The sequence below is a fragment of the Saccopteryx leptura genome, chromosome 3 (genome assembly GCF_036850995.1).
Source record: "Saccopteryx leptura isolate mSacLep1 chromosome 3, mSacLep1_pri_phased_curated, whole genome shotgun sequence".
Taxonomy (NCBI): Eukaryota; Metazoa; Chordata; class Mammalia; order Chiroptera; family Emballonuridae; genus Saccopteryx; species Saccopteryx leptura.
Genome location: NC_089505.1, coordinates 319,615 through 342,480, shown reverse-complemented (window position 1 = coordinate 342,480; position 22,866 = coordinate 319,615). Strand labels below are relative to the sequence as shown.

General features: G+C 48.2%; 1 protein-coding gene across 1 annotated transcript in view; it reads right to left on the bottom strand.

The window, feature by feature from the left end:
* Positions 1-22,866, bottom strand: part of LOC136398569 (E3 ubiquitin-protein ligase parkin-like) — a 719,582-nt gene that overhangs the window by 503,972 nt on the left and 192,744 nt on the right. The window lies entirely within an intron of this gene.

Sequence of the window (22,866 nt, the reverse complement as noted above, 5' to 3'; positions counted from 1 at the left end):
GTAATGAAGCCATAATTAGTGATGAAGCTACAATCTATGACCAGTAATTGGCCAGTTTTATTTTTTAAATAGTGTCAACTATTTCACTAAATGAGAAAAGAAATCCTAGACTCAGACCTTATACATACGTTGGCTTTATAATGTGACCCTGATGGATGCCATGGAAGTGCTCTCCACCTCAGTGGTGGTAAACAGGACACCTGAAATGCCGCCGAGCTGTGTGCTCTGTCCGTTCACAGAAGTGTCCTCGCGCTTTCACTGCTCCTGGGGACCAGGCTGTGGTCTGTGGTCCTGTCTCGCTGCTCCCACTGCGTTCCCGGGCTTTGTCACAGCTCACCTGCCCTCTCAGGGCCCAGCGTGGATGCTGACCCGCTGACTGCAGCAGAGCCTCGGAACTCAAAGGGGCACCGAGGGGAAGGAGTTGGGAACATTTCAGAACCGCTGTTGGTGGCGCTCCTGGCAGCCACCCCCCCCCCCCCACACACACACCCCGTCACCGCGCTCTGCCGTCTGAGGCATGGCTCACGGCCAGCGCCTCTCACGGGCAAAGGAGAGAAGACTGACGAGGATGGAAACAAAAACACGAACCAGCAAAATATAACAATTAGATAAATATGAAAAATCCAACTGTATGAAAACTTATTGGATCAGAAGCTAATTCGTCAACCCCAAGCACAGACAGACGGGTGTGTTCCGGTCACTGCACAGAGAGCTGAGAACTGCCACCTGGGAGGCCCGCTTGTCCCTGGGGCAGTCTGGGTCACAAGCCTGAGAAAACAGCGACGAGACCTGCCTTCTTCACTCCTGAGCCTCTAACAGGTCATATCAAACTCGCTGAAGTTAATAATTTTTGTCGATATTGCTCAACAACTTTATGTTTTCCACATAAGAGAGCGTGTGTATCTTCGTGAACACTTAAACACCTTGTTGGTCTCCAAACCCTCCTTAGTAATAAGCCCAGAGGACACAGACCTTTCTCTGGGTAAAGTAAAAGGGACACGTGACTTTCACTAGGCGGCTGCAGAGGATCTGTGGTTTGTACTGAGAAGTGCCCGGCCGTGTGCACATGAGTCGGGGTCAGTTAGGGAGGCAGGGCCCCCACCAGCTGGCTGCGCTGAGGGGAGGATTCCAGGGTGCAGCTGCAATGGCGGTGGGCCCCGAGGAGAAATGGGCAGGGACAGGAAGCCACCACGAGATAAGATAGCAGCATGAAGGGCGCCCATCTCTGGGGTGGCGGACGGGGGAGGAGGTGGCCTCGTGAGGCCCGGGGGGGATGGCTGGTTCACAGCCATTGCTGGAGACACCTTCGGAAGAGAAAGGGGGAGGGGACATCCAGGTTTCGACCTTCCCTCTTCGCACCTCCCACCAGAGCCCCCAGGGCAAAGCCAGCCGGAGGCAAGGAAGGGTGTTTTGGGCACCAATGTGCCCAGCAGAGAGGGGCATTCAGATGACCGGTGTGGCAATAGGCCAAGCATCTGAAAAGCCAAAATTCTTCAACTGTCACTCTTTGTTAGTGGTGACACGTTCTAGTTAGCCTCCACTATTGAAAAAAAAAAAAAAGACATATTCACATATGATTCTTAAAAATGTATTAGATTAAAAAATATATATACATATTTACACTGTCTGTTGAGTTTAAAATCAAATAAACCTGTTGAAAAATTACCCACCCAAATTTTCAAATAAGATGAACAGAGGCCATTGTCGCTATTTATGCGAAAACAAGTAATAGGCATCTTACATCTCCACCAAAGATGACCTCAGAGAATCCAAGTTACAACAGCCAGTCACTTAGAATCCATCTCAACGTCTCTCCCAGACCTAATGAGTCTGCCAGGAGCTAACGAATCATACAGACACCCGGTTCCTCTCCTCAGATGCTGGCCCTCACACTTTTCCATGTGGCTAGAAACAGTTCTTCTTTTTTATTACTGAATTTATTAGGATGTCATCGGTTAATAAAATTATACAGATTTCTTTTGTTAAGAAGCAACTGCTAGTTTTCGGTCTTATTCTCTATACAGAAGTTTCAGTATTAGTGTTAACACTATACTTTGAATTTTCTCCTAGCTAAAACATGACAAAGTGCAATCTCCGTGGTCTCTGTGTGGCACACAAAGCCTGTGAACAAGGGCTGCTCATCCGTGACCTCACCAGCGTGTCTGCTTCTCAGGCAGAGGCCTTAGACCCACTCGGGGTTATCTAAGGCCAGGAAAAAATTATATAAGTTTGAATATACACTATGTCACTTGTTAGATCGCGGAACTTGTAGGCTTGGCTCATTTAACAATGGCAGCTGTAAAATTAGGTGACATGTAGTTAAATACAATCTCAAAAGTTAATGAGTCCATTAGCACGCTCGCTTGGTGTTAAGTTTTCCTCCTTCACACAGTGTGGATACACACAGTGTGCCTACAGCCTCGAGACGGTGGGCTAAGTGTGTGGGGGAAGGGGAGGCAGTAACCCCCCAAGAGCAAAACCACATACATCTCTGCGAGAAGGGGGGCTATTGCCCGTCCACACCGTGGCCACCGCCTAGGTCTCAGGGAAGACAGCCCGCCTCCTCCTAGGCCCGTGACGGCGAACCCATGACACGCGTGTCAGCATTGACACACGTAGCCATTTTCAATGACACGTGGCCACATACCAGAGAAGAGTGGGGCCGCATGCCGAGAAGGACGTTTCTTCCTCGGCTCCTGCACCTGGCTGTGCAGGAGCCGAGGATAAAACATTTGCTGTAGTGTAGACACTCTGAGCTGAGGTCTGTAGGCCAAAACAACAGAACCCCGGCACAGAGCGTGTAGTTCCGGGACTTCCGGCCAGGCGTTAGGGGATCTCTGACCTCACTTCTGGCCGGCGGAGCAGGGAGCAGCGGAATGCCAGGGGAACACATCTCTGGGGGCCCTGTGATCGCCATTACCATCAACCACATAACCACAGCAACCATCACCCAATCTACTGTTCTGGGGTGTCGTGGATTTCTAATTGACCATCATTACTGAGATAAGTGAGGGGGAGGCTGGGAGAGGCAAGGGCCTGTGCTATGGGTGCCGTTTCCGCCATTAGAAATAGCGGCAGCCATCTTAATTTACATAAGATGCAACTTGCAGAATTTCAAGACAGCATCTGGGCTCAGGTGTTTGTCGACTTGAGGTCAAAGCTTGAGAATCTGGAAAGGTGCCACTTGGAGAATCAAGAGGAGTGCCACTACGAACAGGAAATTAGGAGTGCCTGGAACTGATTACCAGACACTTTTAGCACCCTGAAAAATATAGCAATGGCTTTACTCACAGTTTTTCCCTCTATGTACTTTCGTGAGACCTTATTCTCAGTGTTAAATAATATCAAAACCAACAAAAGAAACAGATGAAGTTAGTAGTGCTTGCTTGGGCTTGAAGTGTACAAAATACCAACCTTCAATTGAAGATTTAGCCAGTGAAATTCCAGCAACAAAAAAGTCACTAATAGGCAGGTTAGTTAAAAGAATTCCCCCTCCCCCTCACTTATCTTAGTTCACGGCACCCCACACAAGTTAAATAATATCAAGACCAACAAAAGAAACCGACTGACAGATGAACAAAGAAGTCACTAAGCAGGTAAGTTAAATAATTAGTTTTTGGTTTATTAAATATAGTATATATTACAATTATACATTTTTGTTATTTAAACTATAAAAATCATGAAATTATGTTTTTTTTCTCAAAGTGACACAACACCCAAGTTATGTTTAGTTTTTTGGTGAATTTTGACACACCACGCTCAAAAGATGCCCATCACTGTCCTAGGCCCTCTGCTCGTTAACAACCAATACGTGCATTATATACACACATGCACAAACCCACAGACATGCGTGCTCACGCCACGCCAAAAGCCACGCTGAGCACGGGAGAGTCTCAGCTGTCACTCTCTCAGGTGCGCGGCTGTCTAACTCCACCACTGCGTCGGGTCTGAGAGCATTTCTGTTTGCTAACGATACAGCTATTGTTATACTTCAAAAGCTTTTTTGCTTTGTTTTTTGCTTTTTGCTTGTTTCCAAATTTAAAAGTATAAACCAGGTCTGTCCCCCAGGCCAATACGTCATACGCAATAAAAATTAAAACGCAACTCTAAAACCCAAAAGGTGCTGAAAACACAGTTTTAATTTTCTTCTCTAAATTTGGCATTACATTTCACGGATGGGAAACCCGACATTTACTGGCATAACATTCTTTCCAGTCTATATTTATCCATCTCAGTGGGACAATTCAAGCTCTTCACTGCAAAATTACTATATATATATATATTTTAAAATGACAGGGTACAGACACTCCTAGAGATATTTCAGAGCTACAATATACGAATTGCATAATCTTTCTAAAATAAAAAATACAATTTAAAATTAAAAACCTGCAGGGGAGTGCATTCCAATAATGTCTGAGCGAGTAACTCCCCCACAGCGGCGACAGGATGGCGGTTGTGTGTGTCCTTGTGTTGGTGTGGACGTGGGCACAGCCTCTCCTTCAGCTCTGTAGCCTCGCCAGACAGACTGAGGGAGACTATGCCCATCATCCACACTGTTCTCTGTTTCCCTCCACGGCCGAAGCTCTCACGGGCTCTCACGAGGTGTGAGCCTGGAAAAGCGTCCGGGCATCCACGCCGTTGGCGAGCTTCACGTTTAAGCCAAGCTTTCAGCGTCCATTCTCACGTAAATATCAGGTCTACCGGAAAGTTCTGTCCGTTTCTATCACAACAAGTTTCGACACGTAAGCACGTTTATTTGGCGCATGTGTGCCTCTCTATTTTTATCACTTAATGTATACATACTGACGTAGCAAATTAACTAAAACAAAGTTGATTCACGTTAGTCTTACGGGTGAAGCGATAGTGTACCCATGGCTAGTGATAAAGTTCATTTACTCCACTGTATTTTTCCGAATTTCAACAAGGAAGAAATGCTACAGAAGCATGTAGAAATTTATTGAAAGTGTTTGGTGAAGGTACAGTTTCTGATAGGACATGCAGAAGATGGTTTAAAAATTTTGAAACAGGTGATTTCGACCTTTCTGATGAGCCACGTTCTGGGTGACCATCTTTGATCGATGACGATGTTGTTAAGACCATGTTGGAACAAGATCCTTTTCTGACAACATCGGAGATGGCAGAAAGGCTTAATTCAGCTCAGCAAACCATTTCGGACCATATTCGGAAGATAGGATTGGTGTGGAAATATATTACTTAATAAAGTTTATATTGACGGTAAGAAAAATTTGTATTTTGTTTTACTCCAAAAACGAAGGTCTGGTAGACCTTATAAAACAAGGTGCGACAATATTTTGTGGTTAACAGCACATTTCCTTTCTTAACCCTCCCCTCCAGTTACACGAGCTGAGCCCCTACAGAGAGCATGCAAAGGGACACCTGTTAGCTGGTCATCACTTGCAAGGAACGGAGGAGGACAATCGTGGTCTTGAACACTGACAGGGGCTCAGTGTCCCCAGATGAGTGGTGTCCTCGGCATGTGTTAGGCACCCTCTAGATACAGGCGTCCCCAAACTACAGCCCGCGGGCCGCATGTAGCCCCCTGAGGCCATTTATCCGGCCCCTCGCCACACTCCCGGAAGGGGCACCTCTTTCATTGGTGGTCAGTGAGAGGAGCACTGTATGTGGCGGCCCTCCAACGGTCTGAGGGACAGTGAACTGGCCCCCTGTGTAAAAAGTTTGGGGACCTCTGCTCTAGAAGGTGACAGGCATTTATTCTAAACGTGCGAAAGCTTATTCTAAACAGCAATGGTCCATGACGCAGAACTACTTCATCATGTTCCTGGCGACTTATCGCCCGGCCCAGCCCCATAGGCAGCCTCTCCCACCTCACCTGCCTCTCAGGACCCCTCCCAGTCCGGCCTTAAAGACCTCCCGTCGCCCTGGAAGCTGTGCTCTCAGGTGCCTCTGGCCCCTTGGGCACGATGACCCCCTGAACTGCCTTCCTCCTCCACCGTCACCCCTCCTTCTGCCTCTCTAGCCCCCAAGTGCCTTACAGGCCCCCAAGTGTCTCAGGGGCCGTGTCGCCAGCCCGGGAGGCCCTCTGACTCCCCAGGAAGGGGGCAGAGGCGTTCATGTGTCCCCGGGTGTCCCTGTCCTGCTCTCTGCTCTGTGCCCTCCAAGCCCGCGGTTCGTAGTACTGACACCCCCTGCTTGTCTCGGGGACCCACTAGAAGGCAAGTAGACTCCGGGGCACTTCCTGCCCAGGGCCTGGCCCACAGTGGGGGCACAAGTGGGTGAAAGGACGAGCTGTCTCGCGTGTTTGAAGAGGAAGAGGGACACGTGTGGCACAGGCTCTGGGAACTAGCGGGAGAGGCATGCAGAAGCAGAGCCTCTGGTCTGCCTGGGCTTCCGGCCTGTCCTGGGCTACTCTGCCAGCTGCCTCCACTTTTACTGCTGCTTCCCCTCCTGTTGCCGAGTCCACCGCGCTGTGGACGGGGAAGCCTGCCCCCTCCCGGGACAGGGGCTCAGAGGAGGCTGTCACGCTGCTCTCCGGCCGGAGGCTGAGAAACGCAGCCGCTGCAACTTCCGACGGTTCAGTCTGGGCTCGGAAAATGCAGAAGAAACGGCCTTCTCGGCAGTGAATTCACACACTGATACGATAATGGGATTCTGGCTACAAGCAAAGAGAAATATCGAACAATATAAAAAAAAATCCGAGCTTTAAAACATTTTAAATGACCTCAGACTTGGAATCGAAACTCTTTTTATCCCCCTCAGAAGTCCCTGTTTCTTCGGCGAGTGGGATTTAAAGCGTCTGTTAGGTCTGGTTCCTTTATTGCAGGCGCCCAGCGACCGTAAACACTCCGCTCCCGCCGGAACGGGGCAGAGCGGCGCTGTCCACACTGTGGCCCTGTAAGCAGTTCTCTGTGTTTATGCGTTTCCTTACTACAAGAGGAAGGCTATAAAGTATAATTTGTATGTTTACCCACAAACTATACACACACAGCAAAACTAAGATGAATAAAACTACTAAATAAATGTCACAGAGAGATTTTTTTTTGAGACTTAATGTTTTAAAGTAGCTTTAGGTTCACAGTAAAATCGAGAGGAAGGCCCAGAGAAGTCTCAGATAGTTCCTACCGCCAAACCTCACAAACATCACCTCAGCTCTCATGACCGCGCCCCACCTGGGGGGTACCTCTCCCCTCTCATGACTGCGCCCCACCTGAGGGGTACCTCTCCCCTCTCATGACTGCGCCCCACCTGAGGGGTACCTCTCCCCTCTCATGACTGCGCCCCACCTGAGGGGTACCTCTCCCCTCTCATGACCGCGTCCCACTGGGGGGTACCTCTCCCCTCTCATGACCACGCCCCACCTGGGGGGTACCTCCCCCTCTCATGACCGCGCCCCACCTGGGGGGTACCTCCCCCTCTCATGACCATGCCCCACCTGGGGGGTACCTCTCCCCTCTCATGACCGCGTCCCACCTGGGGGGTACCTCCCCCTCTCATGACCATGCCCCACCTGGGGGGTACCTCTCCCCTCTCATGACCATGCCCCACCTGGGGGGTACCTCTCCCCTCTCATGACCGCACCCCACCTGGGGGTACCTCTCCCTCTCATGACCGCGTCCCACCTGGGGGGTACCTCCCCCTCTCATGACCGCGCCCCACCTGGGGGGTACCTCCCCCTCTCATGACCGCGTCCCACTGGGGGGTACCTCCCCCTCTCATGACCGCGTCCCACTGGGGGGTACCTCCCCCTCTCATGACCACGCCCCACCTGGGGGGTACCTCTCCCTCTCATGACCACGCCCCACCTGGGGGGTACCTCTCCCCTCTCATGACCGCGTCCCACTGGGGGGTACCTCCCCCTCTCATGACCGCGTCCCACTGGGGGGTACCTCCCCCTCTCATGACCGCGCCACACCTGGGGGGTACCTCTCATGACCATGCCCCACCTGGGGGGTACCTCTCCCCTCTCATGACCATGCCCCACCTGGGGGGTACCTCTCCCCTCTCATGACCATGCCCCACCTGGGGGGTACCTCTCCCCTCTCATGACCGCACCCCACCTGGGGGTACCTCTCCCTCTCATGACCGCGTCCCACCTGGGGGGTACCTCCCCCTCTCATGACCGCGCCCCACCTGGGGGGTACCTCCCCCTCTCATGACCGCGTCCCACTGGGGGGTACCTCTCCCTCTCATGACCGCACCCCACCTGGGGGGTACCTTCCCCTCTCATGACCGCGCCCCACCTGGGGGGTACCTCTCCCCTCTCATGACCGCGTCCCACTGGGGGGTACCTCTCCCTCTCATGACCGCACCCCACCTGGGGGTACCTCCCCCTCTCATGACCACGCCCCACCTGGGGGGTACCTCTCCCCTCTCATGACCGCGTCCCACTGGGGGGTACCTCCCCCTCTCATGACCGCGTCCCACTGGGGGGTACCTCCCCCTCTCATGACCGCGCCACACCTGGGGGGTACCTCTCATGACCATGCCCCACCTGGGGGGTACCTCTCCCCTCTCATGACCATGCCCCACCTGGGGGGTACCTCTCCCCTCTCATGACCATGCCCCACCTGGGGGGTACCTCTCCCCTCTCATGACCGCACCCCACCTGGGGGTACCTCTCCCTCTCATGACCGCGTCCCACCTGGGGGGTACCTCCCCCTCTCATGACCGCGCCCCACCTGGGGGGTACCTCCCCCTCTCATGACCGCGTCCCACTGGGGGGTACCTCTCCCTCTCATGACCGCACCCCACCTGGGGGGTACCTTCCCCTCTCATGACCGCGCCCCACCTGGGGGGTACCTCTCCCCTCTCATGACCGCGTCCCACTGGGGGGTACCTCTCCCTCTCATGACCGCACCCCACCTGGGGGTACCTCCCCCTCTCATGACCACGCCCCACCTGGGGGGTACCTCTCCCTCTCATGACCACGCCCCACCTGGGGGGTACCTCTCCCCTCTCATGACCACGCCCCACCTGGGGGGTACCTCCCCCTCTCATGACCGCGTCCCACTGGGGGGTAGCCCTGTGTTACATCAGTGAACCTGCAGTGACACATGACAGTCACCCAGAGTCTACAGTTTACACCAGGATGTCCTCTTGGTGTTGCTCATTCTGCAGTTGGGAACAAACATCCAAGAATGTATCCATCATTGCGGCATCGCACAGTGCATTTTTGTCGTCCTAAACATTCTCTGTGCTCCAACAGTTCAGCCCGCCCCACCCCCCAGCCCCCAGCCCCTGGTCTGTTTACTGTCTCCATAGTTTTGCCTCTCCCCAAACATCATACAGCTGGAATCATACAGTGTGTAGCATTTCCAGGTGGGTTTGAGACGTGCTCAAACCAGCGACCTTGGGGTTTCGAACCTGGGTCCTCTGTGACCCAGTCTGACGCTCCTTGCACTGTGCCACCACCTGGTCAGGCTTATTTATTTAATTTATTGATTTTAGAGAGACATAGGAAGGGTGAGAGATAGGCGAACAGAAACAGGGATTTGTTCTTATACATTGATTGATAGATTCTTATATGTGTCCCGACCGGGGATCAAACCTGCAATCTTGGTATATCTGGACGACATTCTAACCAACTGAGCTACTCGGCCAGGGCAATAGATTTTATTTTTGTCTTTAATTTACTTTCTCTGATTTATAGCCCCTCTTAATAATCAAACTTATAGATACTTGGTGTAAGTAAAATTCAGTTAATTATATAAAGAATAGCAGATTCTTAGAGAGTAAATCTTTTGATTGGCCATAATTTTAAGAAAGTAATATTAATGTATATTATTGTTTCAATACTTTTATGCTTACATAACTAACAATACTATTTAGCATTAGATAGTATGTTGGAAGGGAATATTGTAAGTATAAAAAACATTCTCCACCCCAGAATGCCTTTTGCCCACAATCTCATATATCAAGTATTAGCCTAGAGGAGATATTTATGGTTAGGCTATAAAATCTACTGGGGGAAAAAAAGTGTTTATAATGAACATGGAGAAAGCATCTAAATCACCTTGCTTGAAAAGAAAGTCATGTTGAAAACAACCCAATCACAAAATGTGTCTCCTGACATTGTCCTCTTGTCAACGGGTAGCTCCCAGCTAAAATGACCTATAAATCTTGGAATCCTCGTCTACCTCTGTTCAGACAAAACAGTGGGCCTCATTTGAGCTCATGAACAGCGGCACGTGTTTACAATGAACTATCTAATTAACTGAGCTCTCGGTGACTGGCACAAAGTGTTCTATGTCAGAGACATAGCATTCTATCTGTTGGTGCGTAAATTAGATGAAGTTATTCTCGTTAGATGCAGAGATCTATATACTCATTAATTATAGTGACTTCTGCAAAAATGTATTGCTATGCTGCAGTGGAAGGCCAGAAAAACATTAATTTAATGTTACCCGGGGAGAGGTGTATCCTGCAACCTTCCACTTAGAACAGGAGGTATACAAACCAGGCATCTGGGTTGTTGCTAACTCTTCCCAACTGCGAGGGGCTTGATCTAAGCCATTCAGCCTAACCAGCTACAACTCTATCTTGTGGATTCTGTGCAGTGTCCCTGTGCCTTTCTGCATGGGACATGGTAACAGGAACAGCGGTTTCTTTCCCCCAGAGCCCCGTCTCACCCGTGCACCTCAGGGACCCTGGAGCAGAAGACTGGTGGGTGTTGCTCAAGCCAGTTGGGTCAATCAATCTACTCCGAACTGAGTCAGACCAGGCACCCACTGCTCATTGCTGCTGGGGGAATCTTCCTCCTCACCCTACGGCTGTAAATCCAGTTTCTTTCCGGAAAGCCAGCCATTAGTTAGGGATGTACTTCTGAATGAGACGCCTTCCCCAAAGCTAATATACATAAGTAACCTCAGGTTGGACGGCACTGTCAATATTTTTTGGCTGCAAACATTCTTTCGATCAAGCAGCACCTGGTGCTCAGTGAATAGATCATTATCTGGCTTGTTATATATAAGCCCATCTGTGCAGAAATGGCCCAGTGCCGGCTCTGAGTCGGCCAGACCTGCATCCTAAAACATGGGTGCCAGGCGATGATGACCTTTCATACCCTATGGAAGCAAGACAGATGACAGAAATGTTTTATATGAGGCGATAATACAGGAAACACGTCATGGGTTATATTAAAACATAAATATTGACAGCCATATGGCAATTATAAAGCCCTTTTAATACATTATTTCCTCTTATCTTTTCTTTACAAAGACGTTTGTGATGTGAGTTTTACCATTTAAGATTTAGGGAGGTGGTAATACCAAAACTAGATAGATCATCTATCGCCATGGAAGTCATGAGTTGGTCATTTTTAGCCCATTACCAGCCTCAGACCCTGTTCACCCACATCCAATACCCTGGCACGGCTCTTTATCTGTGCTTGCAATGTCTGCTAGAGCAGTGGTCTCCAACCCCCGGGCCGTGGACCAGTGCCGGTCCGTGGGCCATTTGGTACCGGTCCGCAGAGAAAGAATAAATAACTTACATTATTTCCGTTTTATTTATATTTAAGTCTGAACGATGTTTTATTTTTTAAAAATGACCAGATTCCCTGTTACAGCTGTCTAAGACTCACTCTTGACGCTTGTCTCGGTCACGTGATACATTTATCCATCCCACCCTAAAGGCCGGTCCGTAAAAATATTTTCTGACATTAAACCGGTCCAGAAAAGGTTGGGGACCACTGTGCTAGAGAATTCTTTACATGTAGTCCTGACAGGAAGTCATGTTTTATTAAGTAGTTTATAACCCCCTTTATAAAATCCGGAGTGCACTGGCTGGACAGGCAATGCCACGTGTGTTGGAATATAAATGAATGTGTGTATGTTTTGTCCCATTCCTATGTCTGTCTGACGGTCAAGGACAAACCAGGCTCCTTGTGGACCTCCGCACGTGGCGTGTGGGCTGCCCGAGACCCACGCCGACTCTCCCTCTGACGGCTTTCCACTCCGCACCAGGTTTCATCCGCTACCGGTCGCCCACCGCGCTGAGACTGCCGCACTTAGAAAGCATTTATTCACACATTAAATGAGAGGAAAATTTAAATGAATTTTCTGGACTCCATTAAAGTCTCAAGAGACGAAGACAGCGCATAACAAGTCCAACCGCCGCGCGAACATTTGCAGCGTGAGTTTGTCAGAGGGTCCATTTCCAGCAGATCCCCCCCGACCCCACAAAACGCCTCGATATACACGGGATCTTCGGGGAAATCACGCTGCGGATAGAAGTGATTTACGGTGTCAGTTTATGTTTCCAGAGCGGAGGAGTGTGAACTGAGTATGTGTGCTTGGTAATTTGCCCCACAATACCATAATCATTTTTTTGGGTCCTCTGAGAATGAAAGCCATTCGATTTTATTTTGCGCTCTTGACACACAAAAGTGCTTGATGAAAAGATACGAAGACTCTCACCAGACTTAGGGGAGGGGGAGGACGGAGTCCCAGGGACCCCGACACACAACTGCACTCGTTTGCTCCCATCGCAGCGGATTTCCCCATCGGCCCCCCATCCCTTTCCCAGTCATTGCCACGGGGGGGGGGGGCTACTATGGCTCAGAGGTAAAGACAAAACTGCCGTCCACAGCCCACAGAAGACACCACCTGTGTGGGTGTAAATTACCGTCCACAGCTCACGGAAGACACCACCAGTGTGGGTGTAAACTACCGTCCACAGCCCACGGCAGACACCACCTGTGTGGGTGTAGAGTTGACAGGCAGCCCAGAGGGGATGCCTCCTCATTGACATCGGCATGCCAAGGCCGCGCGTGCCCATCTGCCCCCTGAGCTCCGCTGGCCCCTGAGTGGCTGCTCGTCTGGTGTTAAGAAGCGTGACTGTCCCTGCCCTGGCCCAGCTCCACAATTCCTGGAGAATGAAAGGTGAGTCGCAGTGAAAACGCAAGAGCACACATCCGCAGACCCTCCCCTGCGCGTGGCTGAGCATTTCATCAGGCGTCTGCTGGGGCAGTGCCCTTTGTTCGGCTTTTCCACCGTCAGGCCACTGGCTGGACCCTGGGGGTGGCGGGCAGGAAGGGGGAGCAGGTCTGCAGGCACCCGGCCGGCCGAGAAGGCGGGGGGGGGGGGGCGCACAGTGACTGTAACACTGCGCCTTAGGTCAGGCGCTGTGCGGTGATCAGAGGGCGGAAGAAATGGAGGCCGGACCATTTCCAGACAAGGGCGTGGCAGGGATGTAACCGCACCAGTGATGCAGGGTCACCCCTCTGCTGAGGAAGACAGGGTGCTGCCGACCGAGGGGAGCCCGCGGAACCCAGGCTCCTCAGGCAAGCGGCTCAGGACTCGGGACTGCCTCCAGCCCAGACTGTTCGGTTTCACAAGAAAAATGATGCTTACAATAACCTTATAGAACTGGGCTACTGACAACTTCTAAAATACTGATTATGATACTTCATATAAATACTAATAGCAACATGATGGTTATATTAATAGTAAGATATGGTAGGCTTGAAATTTTAATTTAGAATAAAATTTTTGTTTTACAGAAGTTCTGTAAAGTGTTTTCTTGCTCTGAGTTTATAATTTGGCAGTTTAAGTTGACAAAGCAAGACTATTCACTTTATTTTGGTGCCTTATTACACTATAATTGACATGCAGTAATGTGCACGTATTTAAAGTATGAACCGTGCTCGCCACAACCCAGAGAGTGACTGTACCGCTCACCCCGCGGAGTTCCCGTGTGTCCCTGGCAACCCTTCGACCTGCCCTTGCCAGAGCCTCTCACATCCCCAGTTACTTTCTGACCTCCTTCCTGTTACAAGTTAGTTTAAATTTGCCATAATTTAATATACATATCATGCAATACACACTATTCTTTTTCAGCCAGAATAATTTTAAAAGATACATCCATGTTATTAATGTATCGACCATCCATTTTTGTTGCAGGTACCCTGTCACGACATGACTGATCACAGTTTGTCTGCACTCATCCATTGATGAGAACCTGGGTAGTCCCACTAGGCAGCTGATCTCGATAAACATTCCGTGTGTACTTGATAAAAATATGTATTCGGCTGTTGTTGGCTAGATTTTTTTTTTTTTTTTAGATTTTTATTTATTTTTATTCATTATATAGAGGGGAGAGAGAGAGAGAGAGAGAGAGAGAGAGAGAGAGAGAGAGAAGGGGGGAGGAGCAGAAAGCATCAACTTCCATATGTGCCTTGACCAGGCAAGCCCAGGGTTTTGAACCGGCAACCTCAGCGTTTCCAGGTTGACGCTTTATCCACTGCGCCACCACAGGTCAGGCCGGCTAGATTTTTTTCTACAAATGTCAATCAGGTCAAGTTGTCCACATTCTTACTAATTTTCTATGTATTCTACTGTTGAGCAAGTTGTATTAAAATCTTCAACTTTAATTATGAATTTATCTTTTTTTTGCAGTTTCTGTTATCAGGTATATAAATGTTTAGATTAAGATCTCTATAAATCGATCCTTTATCATTATAAAGTTCCTTCATTATCATATTCCTTGCTCTGAATTCAATTAGTCTGTAATTAACAGAGCCAAGTCTGCTTTTAAATCTTTTAAAAAACTAATGTTAGCATGATATATCTTTTTGTTTCATCTTTCTATTTTAACTCTTTGTGTCTTTATATTAAAAATAGGTTTCTTGTAGTGTAGTCTGTATGTTGGCAGGTACGGCTTTTTGGTCCAATCTAAAAACCTCTGTCTTTAATTGGGGTGTCCAAAATATTTGTATTGAATGTGATTATTTACACAGTTGATTCAAGTCTATTATTTTACTTTTTGTTTACTATTTTTTCCCATTTACTCTTCATTCTTTTTTTCTTTTTTCTCTTTTTCTGCCTTTTTCTGTTAATTGTGTTTGTGCCTCCATTTCTCTCCTTTCCTAGCTTAGCAGCAGCAGCTCTTCATGGCTCCAGCTGTGGCTCAGCGACAGTGCTGTCCACTGCAGTCGTCACCCTCTGTTTGGAGTGCTGTCATCGCTGTCCACTGCAGTAGTCACCCTCAGCTTACTGAGGTCTGTTCGGAGTGCTGTCACACCACTGCTCACGTAACAACTTTCAAAAATAGTCTTCCAATTCTTATGCCCAGCTCTGGTTATCATACATTTTTACACGTTATAAACCTTACATTACATTATTTTTTTTTGTTTAAAGACTTGATGATTTTATAAATATTTAAGTAATAAAAATATGGTATGTTTAATCATGAAATTACCTTTCCCAGTGTGCTTTATTCCCACTGTTTCCATCTGATATAGTTTTCCTTCTGCTTCAAGGATGTCTTTTAGTATTTAGTGTAGTATAGTTCTGCGAGTGATAAATTCTTTCAGCTTTTCTTTTTTGTCTCCAAAAATTCTGTTTCACCTTCATCTTTTGAAATTCACTTTTGCTGGGTATAGAAATCTAGGTTGAAACATCTTGTTCTTTCTGTAGTTAAAGCAGGGTATTTTTCATTTGAGGCAGCGTAATTTTCCCCATTAAAGGTTTTACTTAGGTCTGTTTTGTATCTGTCATGTTTCCATTTAACTCTTTGAATGTATGGAATAAAGTTATAGTGAGTATTTAAAAATCCTTGTGTGCCATTTCTAACATCTGGGTCAGTTCTGGTTCATTTTTGATTGATAATGTTTCTCCTTGTTATTGGTCATATATACTTCACATGACTTTCAATCATTGATCCATTTTAGACATCATTAATTTGCCATGTTGCTTGCTGAATATTTCTGTATTCCAAGAGATATTCTTGAGCTTTTTGTTGGAATATAGTTAATTGGTAATGGTTTGATCCATTAGGGTCTTGCTTTCAGATCTGTTAGTTGTGTCCAGAGAAGCATTTATTTCAAATTATTTCCCACTGCTGAGGAAAGGTCCCTGTGAGTGTGGCAGCCAGTGCCCCATGAATTATGAAGTTCCCCGGTCTGGCTGCAGAGGGGGGGATTCCCACCCAGTCCCTGTGGGGCTGGACGCTGCCTCTCCAGTGCTCGGCCGCAGAGAGGGGGATTCCCACCCAGTCCCTGTGGGGCTGGACGCTGCCTCTCCAGTCCTCGGCCGCAGAGAGGGGGCTTCCCACCCGGTCCCTGTAGAGAGGGGGATTCCCACCCGGTCCCTGTGGGGCTGGACGCTGCCTCTCCAGTCCTCGGCCTGTGGGGCTGGACGCTGCCTCTCCAGTCCTCGGCCGCAGAGAGGGGGATTCCCACCCAGTCCCTGTGGGGCTGGACGCTGCCTCTCCAGTCCTCGGCCGCAGAGAGGGGGGTTCCCACCCAGTCCCTGTGGGGAGAGGGGGATTCCCACCCAGTCCCTGTGGGGCTGGACGCTGCCTCTCCAGTCCTCGGCTGCAGAGAGGGGGCTTCCCACCCGGTCCCTGTGGGGCTGGACGCTGCCTCTCCAGTCCTCGGCCGCAGAGAGGGAGATTCCCACCCCGTCCCTGTGGGGCTGGACGCTGTCTCTCCAGTGCTCGTCTGCAGAGAGGGGGGTTCCCACCCAGTCCCTGTGGGGCTGGACGCTGCCTCTCCAGTCCTCGGAGCCTCACACAGCTTCTCCTCTCCAGACTCTGCCTTGCGTCCAGACTCTCAGATTTATCTTTGTGACTCAGGCCATCTGCTGGGCTCTTCCCTGTGACAGAGCCTGGAAACGGTCTCAAGAGACTGATCGGGGGTGATCACAGAGCTCACCGCATTTTTGTCATCTCTCAGGAATCACTGCTGGGATTGTCACCGGTGTCTGAGAAACCAGTTTCATATGTCTTGTCTAGTTATTTGCTTATCTGTTTCAGGCCAGGCAAGAGGAGCTCTAGTCCCTGATTCACAGTCTTGGTGGGAGTGGACGACAAGCATGTTGTTCCTACAACAGTTGTGAGAAACCCAGCTTGGCCGGAATGTGCTGATCGGAACAGAAACAACACTCTTTTTCTAGTGTCGTTCAGTTCAGACTCTTCCCTTTGCGAGGGGCGCTCTGCCTTCCTGTTCTTCACACGCCTGGCTCTTTCTTACCATTTCGGTCTCTGTTCAGGGGCCCTGAGGCTCAAACTACAGCAGCCCCCCACCCCCCTCTAGTCTCTTTGGATGGCACGATCTCATCTTGACTTCCATCACAGCCCATGCCGTTGATTACCCGACATCATCTTAATTAATACGCACAATGATTTATTTTGAAGCGCTTCTCGCTTCCCTCACCCTGAGAATATTCAAGGCCCACGATGAGGCCACTGACCCGCTCTTGTTCATCACTGTATTTTAGGAACTTAGATCGGTGCCAGACACGTTGCAGGCTTCCTTAGCTAGAGAACAGAATGAGGGAACGCAGGAATGAAAGGATACAAGGATACACTGTCAGCCAACATCCAAAGGATGGCGGAAAACGAGGCTGTTTTAGAAACAGATTTCAACAAGGTTGCTACTAGTCATTCGCTCCCTCTCTTTAATAAAGGGCTTTGCCTTTAAAGAAATGCCATGGGTCTCAGAATACAGTACAGTGGTCATGTTGGAATGACAGGGAGAAAAAAGCATCTCGTGGGAACTGAACTATATGACATTAAAAGCTGTTGGGTTCATTCTCAGATGATAAACATTTAGAGAAAATATTCTATAGTAATATGAATAATAACAATCACAAGCACAATAGTACACATTTTAGGCAAGAATCCAAGCTATTTAAAAAAAAGGAATCTCACCATCTCAGAGAATAACTTTATAGCAGGACATATGTTCCTTGAGTTAGGGATGGAAGGTGTTCTGAGAATGTTTCAAAATAAACACAGATAATGTAAAAACCAGCTTAATGGGCAAGAGTTTCTTAGTCTCCAAGACTAAAATTAATAGGTGCCACTTCAACCTTTGGCAGGATCATCAATTAAGTTTTACAGCAGATCTGAGTGAGAAATAAACCAACAAAATATTATTAATCCATCTGCTCATCACAACGAATGCTGGCAGACAGCGTTATTACCTTAATGGTACGGTGCTGGGAGGGGGAAAAGGAAGAAAAATGGCCCAGCGTCTCCCAAAGGCAGGCGATACGGTTCCAAACCAATTAAAATTGATAGCTATCCTGGGTTGTCTGTAATAACCTCATGCCACAAACACCGCACTTTGAATACCTTTTCTCAGAAGCCAGAATCGATACACATTCAAACAACCAGGTGCCCTATGTACAAGCCGTTCTGATGTAGCTGAGCAAGGCTTTCCTTGACAAGCCCAGTTTGAAAGCGAAAGCTGTCGGTCTGTTCCCGGATGTTGCCCGGGGACTACTTCTAAGATACTCCGTACTTAAGCAGGACACGAGAATAAAATTGAAATTCGACTGAAAAAAAAGGTTCAAAGGGAAAGGAGGCATAGAACTAAATGGTCAAAGACTGAAAAATTGCGCTTCTTTTGGCAATGTTAGGGAGGCAACCGCATAGGTGACCATGAAAACCCCCGTAAATTCTCATCAGCTGGTCAAAGTTCAGCAACAAGAGGCAGAAGGCGCATATGTATTTGTGCCAGAAAGTTCTGCACAGCGTGATGACCAGCGGAGACATGGACTTGGAAACTGCGTGTCTGCTGCTGTTGCTTCGGGGTCTCTTCCTCCCTTTCTCCTCTCTGCTTCCCGCCCGGGAGGCTGGCCTGTCTGGCTCCGTTGGGCCGCTGGGCGGTTTCGGTCAGTGGGAGGCCCCAGGGGCGAAGGAGAAGGGGGCAGAGGCGCTCGTTTCGCAGGCCCCACTCGGCGTAACAGCCGGGGCCGAGACCTGAACAACGTACGTACCAACATGCCCTACATGTAGGGTTGGTTTTATGCAATTACCTGCCATCGAACAGAAGCTGAGACTGGAACCAGACGCCCAGAGAGAAGCTGGAGGAGCTAAGACCACCGTGGCCACACTCGCTGCCTTCAGACAGTCATCTTCGCCTTTAAAATGAAATACCAAGGGACACTTCCCGATTTAAAGTGAAAGGAAAGAGACAATAGGAAAAGAAAAATAAATTCAAAGAACAAGTCACCGGAGGAAAAGGTACTATGGCCCTCCCTGGGTATTTATTTAACCTGACAGTACTTGAAAGAGATTGTATCAGCAGAGGTAAAAGACTGATTGCTGTTGAGAAGGGTTTAACAATCTTTGAGACTCAAAAGATACCCTTAAAATAGTTCTGTGGGCTCGTGAACAAAACAAACTAGATAAGCAGTGTTATAGAGAGGTGAGGCGCTCGGTGCCAGAAGCCAAACAGAAATTGGGACATAGAAAGTGGAAAAATGGGAGTCAAAGCAGTTCTCCCCCAGAACCAGAAAGGGAAATGCTCCTCTTTTCATACAAATATGCAGAATTTCAGATAAATGGAAGTGAAACCATTACCATCGGCACTCCCCCTCCCCCCCCCCCCCCAATAATTAAGGTAAAAAAGGAGGGAAAAATGTAACGTCATTTTACACAAGGAAGAAACACTGGAACTGGAACACACGCAAAGGGGTGTGTGTATGTGTTTTAATTTTTGTAATAACACTGAAGGTAAAAAAAAAATCGCTCTCCACAGACACAGCACATGTGTAAAGTGAAAAGTCTTCTGGTTTATGACAAGGTGCCCTTGTAAAATGTTGTCTGTAAATTTCACTCCCCCATGCTAATTGCCCTCTGAGTTAGAGTTAACTGTGTACTGAAAGAAACAGATAGAAATCTTCTGGGACGAGTTGAGGAACATTGTGAAACGTGGATACACTCTTCCCGTGTCAGCACAGGCAGACGGCTCTCGGAATCACATCCTTGCCTCTCAAAGCAACACTCTGATTTATAACGCTACTCAAAATTTTAAATTTAAAAATTGGCCTGAGATTTTAATCATCCTTTTGACTGTTTTCTCCAGGGCTATGAATAATTGACAGATGGCTAAAATATCCATCCTTACTCTAACAGCTAAAATGTTGATCGCTGTGTTGACTCCATTGTGTCTGTTTAAAAAGTTATACTTCAGAGGGTTGCGTTGGACTAATGACCTCTCTTTGGATTAAATTTATGTTTTAAAAATATACAACAGTCTGTGTATTCCAATCATAAGAAGTAACTAAAAGTGTACAAAGCTCTTTAAAATGGCAACTATTGGATTGCATTTTATTTCTACATATCCAATTGTTTTACTGCCTAGCAGAAGTGTATTTTAATGGAGAAATGCTTTTTATTTTTTTTTGCATTTTTCTGAAGCTGGAAACAGGGAGAGACAGTCAGAGACTCCCGCATGCGCCGGACCGGGATCCACCCGGCACGCCCACCATGGGGCGAAGCTCTGCCCATCAGGGGGCGATGCTCTGCCCATCCTGGGCGTCGCCATGTTGCGACCAGAGCCACTCTAGCGCCTGAGGCAGAGGCCACAGAGCCATCCCCAGCGCCCGGGCCATCTTTGCTCCAATGGAGCCTTGGCTGCGGGAGGGGAAGAGAGAGACAGAGAGGAAGGCGTGGCAGAGGGGTGGAGAAGCAGATGGGCGCTTCTCCTGTGTGCCCTGGCCGGGAATCGAACCTGGGTCCTCCGCACGCTATGCCGACGCTCTACCACTGAGCCAACCAGCCAGGGCTTGGAGAAATGCTTTTAACAACTTCCTTTTGGAGAAACTAGACGATAGCTAGGTAGGTACATAAATGTAGGTAGAGAATAAATGTGTAGACAGACAGACTGCCATATACTGTACTGTACTATGCTATATTATAATGACATACTGGATGCTTTCATTGCATTTCTATGTGTAGCCTCTTAAAGAAGTCTATTATGTGGGTACTTGCATTTTACCCTATAACCATACTTCAGATTTATACAAATAAAGATTCCCCAGTGCCTGGCCGGTTGGCTCGGTGGTAGAGTTTTGGCCCAGCGTGTGGATGTCCTGGGTTTGATTCCTGGTCAGGGCACACAGGAGAAGCAACCATCTGCTTCTCCACCCCTCTTCCTCCCCCTCTCCTCCTGCAGCCATGGCTCATTTGAGCAAGCTGGCCCTGGGCACTGAGGATGGCCCCATAGCTTGGTTGCCTAGCAACGAAGCAACAGCCCTAGATGGGCAGAGCACTGCCCCCTAGTGGGTTTGTGGGGTGGATCCCAGTGGGGTGGATCCCGTCTGGTCCCATGCTGGAGTCTGTCTCTCTGCCTCCCCACATCTCACTTACTACTACTACTACTAATAAAAAGACTCCCCAAATGTTGGTATTTTACCACATTTAGTCTCTCTCTCTCTCAGTATACAATATATACCATATATAGGTACATACACACACATAAAAATGCATTCAATTTTTTCCAAATCTTTTGAGAGTAAATTGTAGACACGACGTTCTTTACCTCTAAATACTTCAGTTATTTCCTGAGAATAATAAAATAGAGTTATCAAATCAGAAAATATTGATAAGAACACTTTGAGTCAATTTAACAAACTTAACTTTTATTTGCAGATCGTGCCAACTGTATCAATAACATCCATTATATCCTGCATGTGATTCTGGCCCGGAGTTCAGTCCAGGATCAAGTGCGGCATTGGGTTGTGCTGTCCTTCTGATCTCTCTGACCTGGCAGTGTTTCCATTTGCCTTTTTCTCTCGTGACCTTTTCATGTTCTGTTGACTGGAGGCCAGTTATTGTGTAAGCTGTCCCACAGTTAGGGTTGGCCTGACATTTCTTCACTTCAGGAGACACACGATGTCAGCTTGTTCCATTGTTAACTGTGATCATTTGCTGGTGGTGGTTTCTGCCAGCTTTCTCTACTGTTCAGTCGCTATTTTTCCTTTTACTATGAACAGGTGCTTTCTGGGGGGGTGAGGCTGAGCACACATCCTGCTGCTAGTCAGACTTCTGCTCACTAGTTTCCACACCCACTGATGATCCTCGCCTGAGTCAATTATTACTCTGATGGCTGCCAAATTGTGATTTTTCAAAACGCTTCATACCCTCTACACTGGGCCTTTGTAAGAGCCCTTGTAACCACTCGTTGACTTACACATTTACTCTGTTTCATCAATTTGGATGCATAGGTTCTCACATTTTACTGAGTTGTGATCTGTTGACTATAATATCATTATTTATTTATTTTGATGCTCAAATTCTCCTTAGTGGTCAGCAAACTCATTAGTCAATAGAGCCAAATATCAATAGTACAACGATTGAAATTTCTTTTGAGAGCAAATTTTTTAAACTTAAACTAGATAGGTAGGTACATTCCTTATCGAGGTGGCGCCCGCACGTGGTACTTTGTGGAACAGCCACAGTCAAGCGGCCAGAGAGCCGCCTGTGGCTCATGAGCCGCAGTTTGCCGACCACTGTTAGACTTACCCAGTGGGAGCCCACCTCCAGCCAGATTCTGCATATTTCTGGCACATTTACTTTCTGGAGAAAGATGTTCCTGGGTCATGCCGTCCTTCTCTGGGAATCAACCCTATTCCAGAATCAACCCTTTCTTCCCAAAGTCCAAGTGTTTTCCTGGAGGAAGTGTTGAGAAGCTGGGCCCTGAGCGGTAGGTATGCTCATTGCTACCAGGATGCTGGTGCTTCTAGACCCGCTCAGGAGATGGAGCCAGGGGTTCTTGGTTTACCTCGCGGATGGTCCGATGCTAAGAGGCTGTTCTGACACCTCGCAGCTCTCTCCCCCAGCTCAGCGGAGCTCTTGAGGATTTCCCATTCACTCTTGCACAAAGGGTGACTCAATGTAGGCCATCTTTGCCATTTTGCTCTATTCTTTATCTAGGAATACATTCTATAAATGACCATTGTGACTGTGTATGGATCTTTTTCCCAGCTGCATAGTTCTCCATCAGGTGGTTATACTTATAGATTCAGGCCTTTAGGTTGTTTCCAAAATGTTTCAACTATACTCTATTACCTTGTGTGTGTGCATCTCCATGCTGGTGGACAATAACAAGTTCATATTGTCTGGAAAACATGTATTTAAAAAAACAAACAAAAC